Genomic DNA, 13532 nt, shown 5'->3' on the forward strand with positions numbered 1-13532 from the left:
AATAGCCGGGGGAATCAACCCTGCTAGGGAGGTTAGGGAATGTTTCCTTGAGGAAGTGACAACCAAACTGACATCTGTGAATTACTCTGCAAAGTGAGGGGAAGAGGGTTCTAGGCAGAGGTGCATATCATGATATGCAAGGGCAGTGGTAGCTCTAAGAACTAAAAGGCTGGTAAGATCCACTGTGGGGAGAGAGAAGCAGCATGGTCAAGGATGTGCTGGAAGATGGGCACTCCCAAAAATTCTTTTGATGCAAAGCCTTGCAGGACACAGCACGTATCATACATCTTGATCCTTATTCTAAGGATATCATCCACTGTGGTGACTTTAAGAAACATCTGCTGATTCTTTGCAATCCTCCTGTCATGGAGCAGACTAGATCCCCTCCCCTTTAATTTGTATTGGACTTAGTGACTCATTTATAATGAATACAAGTGGCAAAAATGATGCTGTGTGACTTCCCAGGCTAGGTCATGAAAGGATACCACCTTTTCCCGGCTGCTCTCCTCTCTCTCTCTCTCTGCTTCTCTCTGTACTCACCCTTGGAAGCTGGCCACTACGTTGTGAAGAAGCCTGGGCTGCAGGGAGACACTCCATGTAGGTATCTTAGCTAAGAGCCCTGATTAGGTCTTCAGCCAACACAAGCATCAACTACCAGATATGAGTGAATGAGCCTGCAGGTGGCTTAGGCTCCAGCCTTCCAGTCTTCCAGTAGAGGCCTCCAGTCTCATGGAGCAGAGACAAACTGTCCCCACTGTGCCCTGTCTGAATTCCTGCAATGCGGAAACCAGCAGAAATCATAAATAAGTATTGGCATTTTAAGCCATTAGTTTTAGGGTAATTTATTATGTAGCAAAAGTTAATAGAGCAAGTTGTTTTAAGCAAATTTAGATACATTGCTTAAAGTTACAAAGGCCTAAAATAGATGTGCAAGTGACAAAAACTAGAAGAAGTACAGGGCTGTGGAAACCAGTGTGATGCCTGTGTTTTCTTTTATGAGATGGAGTCAATAGACACTATCTAAAGTTGATAAATCAAGAAACAAAATATTAAAATATATCACATGAAAAATAAGCAATCTAAAGAGCAAAAAGCAGGAAGCAAACACTATCGCACAGAAATAGAAACTGAAGAGACCAAGTGTGATTACAAATGTAGATGCAGAAAACATACATTAAATAATAGGACATTTGAATCACTGGCTATTTAAGGAAATAATGCACTTTGGACAAGTGTTGTAATAAGTAGCCCAATGTCAGAAAAACCTCTTAATATAAAGCACCATAGGAAAGAGCCAAGAAAAACAATTGGTAAAAGTTTGAGAAAAGGATATGTGTATATCACCAGATCCCTACCTCACTCCTTCCTCTGATACAGATTCCACATAAGCAAAGATTTTGCCATAATAAAAACACAATATAAAATTATGGATGAATGTGTATTACCTTGGCGTGAAATAGGCCTTTCTAAGAAAATTGTAAAAATCTATGAAGGCTTTGAAGACACAATTGGTGAATATGACAACTTAAAAATAAAATCACTAACAAATGCAGAAGACAAAAAATTGAAAAAAATTGTAATGCATAGAAATGTTATTTTCTTAATTTATGGAAAGCTCATACAACTCAATAAGAAAAATCATATAACCCCTAAAGAAAAATAGAGAGTGGATATAAAAAATAGCTACAAGGAAAGAAGTGCTTACGGCTTGTAAAAAATTAAAAGATGCTCCATCTCATGGTTGAAGGAAAGCAAATGATGGCAGTAATGAAACACCATTTTTTGTTGTTCAGCTCGACAGAAGTCTGATAATACTGTGTGATGATGAAGAAAGAGATGCTCTAGACAGAGGAAGTTGGTGTGGCCCTGATTAGGACAATTTGGCAGTATTATCAAAATTTTAAACACACGTACTTTCAACCACACTAATATTTCCATGACACTCTGGTTATTCTATGCCGCATTTGTTTTGCATGACAGTTTAAGATAAATCTTTGCCTTGATGGGTGACAGGATCCCAGACTTTTCTTAATTCCTAATCATGCACATCATTCTCATACCTGGGAACCAAGGCTCAGGAAAATACAAGCAACTCACTGGATTTGATCAGTCTTTGCTACTGCCCCATCTGAAAGTCTTTTCTTTCCAATTTGTTTGGTAGAGGTAATTCTAAGGCTATGAACTAGATTGATGGAGGAAGGAAATCTTTACAGGATCATGGTCAGGATAGGTTTAAATTGACGATATAATGAGGCTTTCTAATGAAACATTTTGAAAATTAGCTGTGTCTTCTCCCAAAGAGTCTGTCTATGCAGCCAAGGTTAAAATCTTGGCTCGGATTATAGTGGCCCAAAGACTATTTGGGAGAAGAATTGTTGGAGGGTTCTCTGGGATTATTCAGTTTGTGTCAGCAGTGTAGATCTTAGATCTGCCTCTGGAATCAGAGTCACAGGGAAGCAAGCATCTACCATGAACATCTGAGACCTTCACATGTTCGTCTACAGGAAGGGTACTAATGACATATTAAAATCATGCTGGCACTGGTATATTGTGGTTGCTATGACTGAATATTTGTGTCCCTCCAAAATTCATGTTGAAACACCAATGCAGTTATATTAAATGATGGGGCCGTTACAACATGATTAGGAGGTGGTGGGATTAGTCCCCTTATAAAATGGCTTGGGGGAGTCTGTTTTACCCTTTTGCTCTTCCACCATGCAAGGATATAGCAAGAAGATTCCATCTTGGCCTATGGCTGTACCACCCTGAATGCTTCCAATGTCATCTGATCTTGGAAGCTAAGCAGGATCGGGCCTGGTTAGTACTTGAATGGGAGAAGACGCCATCTTGGAAGTAGATAGCAGCCCTCACCAGACACTAAATCTGCTGGTGCCTTTAATCTTGGACTTCCCAGCCTCTAGAACTATGAGAAATAAATTTACATTATTTGTAAATTACTCAGTCTAAGGTATTTTGTTAGAGCAGTAGGAATGGACTAAAACAGTGATCTTCTAAAGGAAAGAGCATCTACCTATGGGTCCCTGGTAAAACATAGCCTTTCCTCTGATCTGATGTATGTCTGGACCATAGCCATGCCCAGGCCAGCTGCCATCTCAGAGGCATTGGAGAAGGCCAGCCATCAAAAGGCAACTCGTTGTTATCCATGAAATACACAGGTTCAGCCTGGCCAATGAGTTATTCGAATATGTAAGTTGAAGATGTTCCATTGACATTGGCTGCTTATGGCACTTTTCCAAGGAGGATTGAAAGGAGGACCAGGAAAATCACTGGCTGCATTTTCTAAAAAGTGGCTCTTTATAATCTTATTTATCAATAATACAATATAATTATGAAAAGGTGTACTATGGGTAAAATGGGAAGTCTAGGGGCATGGATTACAGTAGGACCCATCAGGGTTAATATAATACTGCCCTTCTCACAGGACCTCAGGAACCCCAGCCCCTGCTTCACCATATTGACCCTGCAGCACTGCAGTCTGTTCCTCCACAGCTTCACACCACTCTATCCATCACAACTGAACCTCCCACAGCACTGGGGTGGTGTCTGCTGCTGGGGACTTTCCATAGTAGAAAGTTCTGTCTCCTCTATGATGGCTTCTCTTACCAGCTCTGCCTCGGGCAAGTTGCATAAGTTCTGTAAGCTTTCTTGCTTTGTCTCTGAGTGTGGGATAAAATCACAACTGCTCTGAAAGGATGTTGAAGCTCCTAGTACATGCTCAATAAATAATAGAATTATGTCTGCCTCATGGTGTCTCCATCGATGTGTCGTACTTTAATTTTCTGTATGTGAATGGCTTATTTTCTCAGATTGTGAGCTACTTGAATACTGGTAAGGTGTGTAATCCTTCTTTTTATTCTAGATAGTGTTTTGATATATTCTCAGTAAACACTTACTGCAGACTGAATGAACAAGGTATTCTCTCTTCCCTATCTTCCTGGCTAGAAATATTTCTCTGCATTATGGGATGAGAGTAATCTCTGATGTCTGGTGGTCTTCATCAATCAAGGATCTTCACATGATGGGGACACAAACATGACACCCCAGAATCATGAACTTTGATGCCACCAGGAGTATCTGAACTTTGCTGCGGTCAATGGTCACAATGATGGATCCTAATTCATCATGACTCGTGGTGTCCACTTTTAGTCTGGCTCTGGGCTTGGCCATATGACTTGCTCTGGCCAGTCACACATCGGTGACATGATGCAAGCAGAGGCTCAATAAGCTCATGTGCTTAGGGCCTGGGTGCTTAGTAGCCTCATGAGGAGCCAAAGGAAGACCAGCAGAAGATCTGCCCCTCTACCACAGAATGAAGAAGAAGGAAAGATGAGCATGCCGTTGTTGTAAGACACTAGATGTTGGGGTGACTTGTTACACAGCAATAGCTGACTGAGTATTAGCTTTGTTCCTTCCAGGTGGGCTTACTGGGAGTCTGGAGGCATGGTGGCTGGCAGATCTTGTCAACCTTGGACACTCTTATCTGTATACTGGTAGAAAAATCCTGGGGAAGACTTCTGATCACTCATGCTAGGGCCACAAGTACATCAAGGTCTATTCTCTAGGCCAGGGCAACAGGATGCTGCATTTGACTCCCCTGGTTTTATGTTCCTGTCCCTGAGGTCAGGGAGTAAGCTCTCCAGAGAAGAATAAGCCAGGGTGGAGAGAAGCTTGGAAAGAAAAGCAGACATCTATCGTCAGGTGTCTGTGCCCCTGACTCATAGGTGAGTGGCTTCTTTGGAATTCATGAGTTGCCCTGTGTTCTGGAACAGGATGAGGAACTATCTTATCAGGTATTTATGCAATCGGCATTCTTCTCCACTTGGAAAGGTGCACATCTCTACATCTCTGTGTGCCTTTCAGGACTTTCTATCCATTTATCATTTTCCTTTATTCCCATAGTGCTTTGGTCAGTGTTTCTTGGATGTCCACAAGGAAACTGTTCCTCTTTGAAGTATTACCTTCTCCTGCCCAGTCACCCTGCTGACCTGGGTCAGAAGAGCAAAGAATTTCAAATATGTTCACCAAAGCCTGAGATTATCTCCTTAGCTTTCATTTTAGAAACTTCCCTCCTATTCGTTTCTTATTTCTTCATAGCTCCTATGAATTGAACACATAAGCGTACACACAAATACACACACAGGCACACACACACACGTGTGACACTCTCACAGTAATGAAGACACACATAGACACACACGCAGAATTGAGTGTGGAATGCATGTGTTGTTGTGGAGTGTGGGCTGCTTGCTCGCTTTCCACGACGACCCCACTGACCCTGCTCTTTGGGAAGCAGCATTTCTGCCTATTAACTGTTACATTCCTCTTCTGATGGATATTCTATCTCACACTGCCATACTGCTTACCACTTCTGAAAACTTGATGCAGGTTAGCTCCTCAATCCAAAATGGCCCTGTGGGAGAGGTATTAATGCCTCCACTTTTGTGTGCAAAGCAAACAAGTTTCAGTGCGCTGAAGTCAAGTAGCGAACCCTACTGCTTGTCTTCTGGACACTTGAAATTCAAGTACAAAGCTGAGCTCACCATAACTTTCCCCAACCCAGTATCTTATTTCTTGATGTTTCCTGTTTACCATATTTACCCGGTTGCTCCCACCCCAAGCTGGGCTGGCGGGTCCCCCTTCTCCCTCAGCCCCACATAAGTCCAGCAGCAAGCCCGGTGGATCCTTCCTTCAACAGGTGTCTTACACAGGCCCGGGTCCCTTCTGCTGATGTCTCCATCCTAGAGCAACCCAGCACCATCTCCTGCTACTGAAGCTGCTCCCTAAGTAGCCTCCCTGTGCCCACTCCCCTCTCCATCATTCTATATACAACAACCGAAATGAACTTTTCAGACTGGGTGTAAGCTAAGTTAAGCCTCCCCTCTGCATAAACCCTCAGTGCCCTCCCTCTGCTCCATGAAAGCTCCAGTCCTCACCATGGTCCCAGACGCCCCCTCTGGTCCAGTCCCAAATCTATTACTGGCCTCTTTACTCCATCTCTTTAGTTCGCAAGGAAGTGAAAATTCCCTTCCAGATTTTCCGACTTGTTCTTCCTGGGGACTTCAGTCCTGGCCCTCTGGCTCACACACTCCTCCCTCTTGTCTTATGCTTCACTCCCATGCCCCATTCTCAGAGGCCTCTACTTAGTGTTGTGCCCCCAGAGAGGTTTTGTGCCTCCATAGCGTGTTTCCAGAATTGCAGGTGCACTTTCTCCTCAGGTGCAAGGCTCCACTGTTCTGTATACAGTCTGTGCTCAGTGAGCCTGGAATGAATGATGGGTTCAAAACCTGGAAATGTCTGCCAGCTTAGATGACACAAGAGGCAGCCCCCAGGAAGGCAGTGGCTCAGCCTGCAGGATCAGAGGGACGAGACCCAATCTCCTCCCTGGCCTCCTATATTTCTCTCAATCCAGGGCAGCTGCAGGAGGGAAAGAATGTGATCACATAAGGCAAGATGTGTAAGGAGACTAAAGACCTGCTTCAAAAGCATGAAGGGGCATTTCTGGTTGGAGGCCAGTCATGGTTTTCAGCAGGAAAAGGAGGTATGTGTTAACCTACTAATGAGCTTATATTCCCTGATTCTGACCCTGATGTGCACACCAGGCTGCCTATATTTTCCACTTTACAAGAGTGTTTGGGCATCATTAAAACAATCCACATGTCATTAAGCAAGAGTACACTAAGTGACAGGCATATCCTTCACATTTCAAATAAGGTGTAAAACACTCCCCTTTTCCTTTGGGGTGTAGGAACAGACTGTGGACCTCAATTCCCTCCTCCATGAATTAATGGATGTCACTAGATGGTCTGCACATGGCTTCCTCTCCGCCATTCCAGGGTTCTTCAGATTTCCAGCAGGCTGGGACGTGTGTCCTTAAGATGTGACATGGGTTCTGCAAGGCTTCCACAGTGTGCAGTTCCATGGATAAAATATCTTCCATGATGACTTCTAGAAAACAATAGCGCATTGTTTCTACCCTCCCCAAATGGCTGGAGTTTCCCGATTTTCTCTGGAGTCCTTTGTTTTGCTGTTGAAACAGTCTGTAGTTTACCATTTTTCCTCTTTCCTCTTATCCTCCAGATTTCTCTATTCTCAGTAAAACATTACTGGAGCAGTTGCCAGGAAATCCTGCTTTGAGTGCACTCACTTCCCGGCCGTAGGAGAAATGTGGTCAAGTTAATCATTCAATTTCCAAGCCCTTCTGCAATCTTCCTTCAAGAAAGGAAATCAAACCATTCCCTCAGTGCTGGCTTTGAGTTTTCTGATCCTCATAAGGAGAAGACTAGGCTAAACCCATTCAAACGCTGACTTTGCCACCTCTTAACGAAGAGCCTTCATTCTTTCCTAGTGCAGACATCCGTATCTCTATTCTTAGAGAGAGGTTCTAGCCCCATGGATGATTATCAGGAAACATTTTTTGTCTTCCATGTTAATTGTGTAAGCTTATCTCAAGATTTTATTAAGGTAGGATTTAATATTTTATGCTAGAAAATCTAATGCTAAAATAACAATCTGTAGCTCTCAGGTCTGCAATCAGGCGTGGCTTCCCTAGTTTCTGGGAGGTTGTGTGGCATCACCAAGAAAGGAAGACTAAGGGAATCACAAAAACAAGCTCAGTAACGTGGGACCTTGAACTTAACACACAAACCCTCTAAGGCTGAGATCCTGATGAGGAAAATTCAGCAAAGAACAACCTTCAGCACAGGTTTATGAGCCCAGGAGAGCTCAGAACACAGTGAGCAGCGGGCCAGGAGCAGGTGTGACTGAACTCTGCATGTGTAAGTCCCTGCTACTAACAAAGAGGCGGTCACTGTGCTTTTCATGTAAGTGTTCAGTAAATATCAGTGAATTGCATACTTTCTGAAATTAACAAACTATATGTTTTGTCTCCATAGATTATCTGAAAGAGCAGCATTTTAGAACTCTTTAGGGGTCTAGCGAGAAGGTGGGATTTCTCACAAGTCTGCCAGCTCTTGCAGCCGCCCTCCATTGCTGTGTGTCCACTGACTATTGTTGAGTGCAATCTTCTTGCTCCTGGCATCCCTGACAGCATCTGCAGGAGACATACTTAATTTTCCAGGAAGCTGGCCATTTCTAAATCCATAAGAAATTCCTCTGCAGAGATCAGGAATCATTTGCCTTTCCCACTGTTGTTTTCATTTGGTGTGTTTGTTTTCTCTCCCAACTCCAACGTGGTGTTAATTGTTTTGTTGTTGGTGGTGTTCCTTTTTCAGATTAATGATGAGGTTCTCTCAACATCTAACTGGGAGCAAAGTCCTCCCTTCGTACTGTGTCTAACATCTTCTTGTCCTTTTGGGGACAGGGGAACTTAGGGCCTTTGGCATTAAACACCATGGATTCAGATTTTTCTCCTTGGACCTGCTTCCTGGGAAGAAATCTTACTCTTTGAAATCCTTTATCTTTGGACATTGTTCATCTCATTCTCCTCTACCCCCACCGCATCAAGTTGCATCACCCATTGCAGTCACAGCCTGTTTGGGTGGTAGCTTCTTGTGGAGCAGCTGGACCCTGGGCACCTGGAAGTGAACTGGCAAGACACCCATGTCTGTATGCAGCACTGGTGGCCTCTATTAACTCTGCCTCCAAGTAGAGAATGCCAACATGATTGTTTGCTCTGCCTGGGTGAACTGCTTCCTTTCCAGTCTTTCCAGATCCCTGGCATCCAAGTGGAACATACATGGGTCTACCCCCATCCTCAGAGGGCTGACTGAAGGTTCTGATCTTATAGCCTAGCTCCTGCAGCGCTCAGCCTCCCAAGTTGCTGGGATTCACAACTCTTTATTTAGTGAAACATGAGACTCACAGGTGACCACAGAGGCCACTAGCAGCTCCAGAACTACAACAGGGAGAGGATGACCTGCTTTGCACAATAGACTCAATTTTCTGCAACAGTGAACCTTATTACAAACATACAAAATAGCATATTAAGTCAAATAACAGGTCCATTCAGTTCATTCAAGCCAGTATTCTATCTCCAAAAAAGGCATGAAGAAATGTCCAATGAGAAACCTGATGCCACGTCTTCAAGGCATCTTTCTCCACCTCCCCCACCCCTGTGTATCTCATGCAACAAGCCTCCCCCATCTCATGAATGAGGGGAAATCCTCAATGTCTTCATTCTTCTTTCATACTCTATTCAAAGTACCTGCTTCCCCTGAGCACCTTCTCTTCTGAAGGTTGTTCTCACTTTATTCCTCCAGCTCCTCTCTTTTGCAAATGTTACCCTTCTTCTTGGTAACCTAAGGGCCGGGGAAAAAAACCACTGTTCGTCAGTGTGTGTAGTGACCTCCTCCCAGAGACTCCTCCCTCAGAGCCACTCATGCTCCCTCCTCATCCCAAGCTGTGTCTAGCCCTATGTCCACCCCTTAAAAAAATGCTTGGTATAGGCACGTGTGAAGTTTGCAGCTGGTAGAGCAAGTGACTCCCTAGCTGTAGGACATATACCAATGGCTCCCAGTTGAGGAGATGAAAATGCAGTGTCAGTTCCTCTTCCTTTGCTCACCTAAACAAAGAGCCTCTAATGCCCAAAGCCTGACTTGACTTAGAATTTTTTGTATGGCACAGGAGGTTAGGCTCAGTCCTCACTCTTGATTCACTTTTTTTTTTTTTGTATATGTTCCTTGGTTTTGAGTAATGAGTAAGAAAATCAGATACTATCAACAACTCTTTATTAAATTCGTCCTATTACTATTCTCATATGAAAAAAATACAGGACAGCTTATCAAGCAAAGGGAGACAGGGAGCAAAATATCCCACTGCCAAGGTCAAAGTATGCTGGAGCTGTGACAGGCTGCAAGTGCAGTGTGGAGCAAGACTGTGAGTGCAGCAGCTTATTTGGGGGTGACCCCAGAGAGTACCATTGGGAGAGGGGGTAAGACAGAGGAGGAAGGCCATAAATGACACATGCTCAGGCGTCTGTGGGCTACTGGGGCTTGGTCCCTCTGGGATTTCCCTGTCCACAGTGCTGCCCCACCCCAGGAGTGAGGAAGCTGGGCCAGTTGTCCACTAACTCCCATTACCCTTGATTAAGGGCACATTCTAGGGATGTCTTTGCTGCCCCACATGAGAACCAAGTGCATTCCTGTGCCCAGAGGCGACCCTTGCATGGGGGATTTCACTCACATGCAGTAAAAATGTCTGTAGTGTGCATGGGGCAGTGAGTGCCCAGCGAACACAGGAGGGTGTGTCAGCGTGGGCTTGAGGAACCCCGACTCCTTCCTACTCTCTATACTCCCTGATGTAGCCATTTTTATTTTTTCTTGTTCTTTATTATGTTGTATGTAGGTATGTATGCAGGCGTACATGTGTATATGTTTGCGTATGTGTGTGTGTCTGTATTTGTGTATGTGTGTGAGTCTGTGTCTGTTGGTGTCTGTCTGTATGTATGTGTCTGTTTGAATGTGTATACATATATTTACATTTGTCACCACAATAGTTGATATGGTTTGGATGTTTGGCCCCTTCAAATCTCATGCTAAAATACGATCCCCATTGTTCAAGGTGGGGTCTGGTGGGAGGTGTTTAGGTCATGGGGGTGGATCCTTCATGAATGGCTTTGTGCCCTCCCTGGAGTAATGAGTGAGTTCTCTATTAGTTCATGTGAGAGTTGGTTGTTTAAAGAGCCCAGCACCTTCCTCCCCTCTCCCTTTCTCCCTCTCTTGCCATGGGACATGCCTGCTCCTCATTCACCTCCCACCATGAGTAAAGGCTTCTTGGAGTCTTGACCAGAGGCAGATGCAGGCCCCGTGCTTTGTGTACAGCAGGCAGAACTGTGAGCCAAATAAACCTCTTTTCTTTATAAATTACCTAGACTTAGGCATTCCTTTATAGCAATGCAAAATGGACTAACACCATGGTAATCATGTAAAACCCAACCAAGAAAAATTATTGGACTATCAAAAGGTAAGTGGCACCCAGGTGAGTGTGTTTATGACTTTCTAGTCCAAGAGTTGTCAAACTTTTCCTCTAAAAGGCCAGATTGTAAATATTTTAGGTTTTAAATGGCATGTAGTGCTTGCGGCAACCTCTCTCCTCTGCTGTTGTAGTGAGAAAGCAGCCCGTGGGTTTGTATGTTGCCTGTGGCTGCTCATGGATTTGCTGACCATGGTCTAGAGTATGATCTATGCACTCGTTGTGTTCTTAATTACTTCCCCAACCCAGTCCTTCTCCATCAAAGTTTTCCCCTAAAAGAAACCACCTTCAGGATCTGAACACCTAAGCTCTAGCTCTTGAAAAGAAAGTCTCATTCAGGTCCCACTAGCATCCTAAAATAGCATAATCTGGCAAAAGGTAAGTTCATATTTATATTTCCCGTGCTTCTTCACACACAGATGGATTTATCTTCAAATATTATTTCAAATATAATCAATTTCTCTCTTTTCTTTAACCTATGGAATCATCATTTTTCATCTTTTCTTTATTGGTTGTTTATCTACAAATGTCACAAGTCTTTATCGTTGCTCTCCTCCCTTTTATCAAACCATTCTCTTCTCTGTACAAATAAAAACAAGCAAACAAACACGGAACTGGCTAAAAAGTGGGCTCTGAGTCAGGCTGTTTACTCAGCATTACTAGGCTCTGTCCCGAGCTGGATGGAGGCTTGATGGAATTTACAAGCCGAAAAACAAAAACCTCTCCCTCTTCCCTTTGTCTCTTGTCTTCCTTCCCCAGACTTCTTTCTGGGAACGAACAGCTTTCCCTGACCTACTAAGTGGGGCATCCCATACAGACTTTTGCATACCTGGGATTCCTCTCTTCTCTAGCTGAGGGCTGGGGGCCTGAGTTTGTTTTCACAGTTTGGATTCTTATACAACTTGGAGCCAAAAAAAAATTCTACTGAGGTTGTACCTACACAGAAGGACATCACTGTTTTTCTTTTCCCAGGAGCTGGAAGACAGGCAAGTTGTATTTTAAGCCTTTAATCTGAAGTTATGAATTATGAGGTTTTAGGAATGTGATCTTCAAAACACAGCTTATGTTGAGTTTTAAATGAGATTTATGCTAAATCGTGTTTGGGTACCAGACATAGCATATTGATTTGCAAACCCCAATCTTTGCATACTTACAGTGGCTGGAAGTAGGAACTCCAGCTTCAAGGCAGCTCCATAAATTGTAAGCTTATTTTCAGAAGGTAGAAACTCATTTGTCCACCTCACAGACAATGACTAACATGAACCCTGTCCCAGGGGAGCTCAAATCCTGAAGCAGGATGGCCAAGAAAATGAGAAGCAGAGTCGGCAATAGCAGCAAAATGTCACAGTGCCATTCACGCTGGCACGAACGGTATTTGCTTTTCTGTCCTCCGTTCCCCCTGCCGTCCGGGGTCTTCCTGTGCTTTGGAAATCCATCTGGACAGCTTCAGAGCCCATCTCTGCTGCTGCTCCCACCGCCCATTTTTGTTCTGTCTGAGATAGCTTTGCCACTCACAAATGAAAAGTTTGCTCACAGATTCTCTTATCTGAAGTTTGCTGGTTAATATAGTTGGAGACTGCACACAGGGTCCCATTGTCATAAATTCCTTAGTCTATCTGAGATTCCTAGTCTGTCATAGATTCGTTAGTCTATCCAGAGCAGGCAAGTCTGGATACCTCTGCTGTTCCTTCAGCACATCACCCCCCCGCGACCTACACGCAGCTCATCGGGACCCTAGGGGAGCTTCCCATATTCACAGAAGCACCATTATGGTTACTTATTGCTATGCAAGGAATATCCTCAAACTTAGCAACTTAAAACAGCTATTTTCTTTTGCTTACAATTTGTGGGTCAGGGATTTGGGAGGGGCTTGACTGGGAAGTTCTCGCTTAGAATCTCTCAAGTACTGGGGCTTCAGTCCCCTGGAGGCTCCTCCAGGCTGGATGTCTGAGGTGGTTCACCTGGCTGGCAGGTGATGCTGGCTGTTGGCTAGAGCTCAGCTGTGGCTGTTGACCAGAGCCCTGCACACCCGCAGGTGCCTCTCCACAGGGCTGGGCTCCTCGCAGCGTGGAGGCAGCTTCCACATGGAAGTGTCCCAGAGGGGTGTCCAAATAGCCAGTGGTCCCAGAAACCAAGGCCGAAGCTGCAGAGTGTATCCTCTGTCCTTGTAAGCTGCTAAGCATCATTTACACCACAAGTGACTCAATGAGGCCCACCAGATTTGAGGGGAGGGGACATGGAACCCCTTCTCCATGGAGGAATGTCACAGATATGCACCTTCTCTCATCCATGGCATGACCAGTGCCTTACTCCAACCTGAAGGTACTCAGAAAGAACCCTCCAAGAGCAGGGAGAGGAGTTGTCCCTGCCCTCCTGGAGGAAAGGGCTTGGCGTGGTGGAATGAGGAGGCTTGGATCACAAAGATGAAAGCTCAACATGCAGTTCTTCCACTAACTCTCTGTGTGGCCTCAGACGAGTGCTTTAACTTCTCTGATCCCCAGTCTCCTCATCTGTAAAAATAGGGATAATGCCATTCTTGCAGTCTGTTGTGAAAATTACATGGGGTTAAATAAGATGATGTA

Source organism: Hylobates moloch, unplaced genomic scaffold, assembly GCF_009828535.3.
Source record: "Hylobates moloch isolate HMO894 unplaced genomic scaffold, HMol_V3 SCAFFOLD_21, whole genome shotgun sequence".
In the NCBI taxonomy this organism is placed as follows: domain Eukaryota; kingdom Metazoa; phylum Chordata; class Mammalia; order Primates; family Hylobatidae; genus Hylobates; species Hylobates moloch.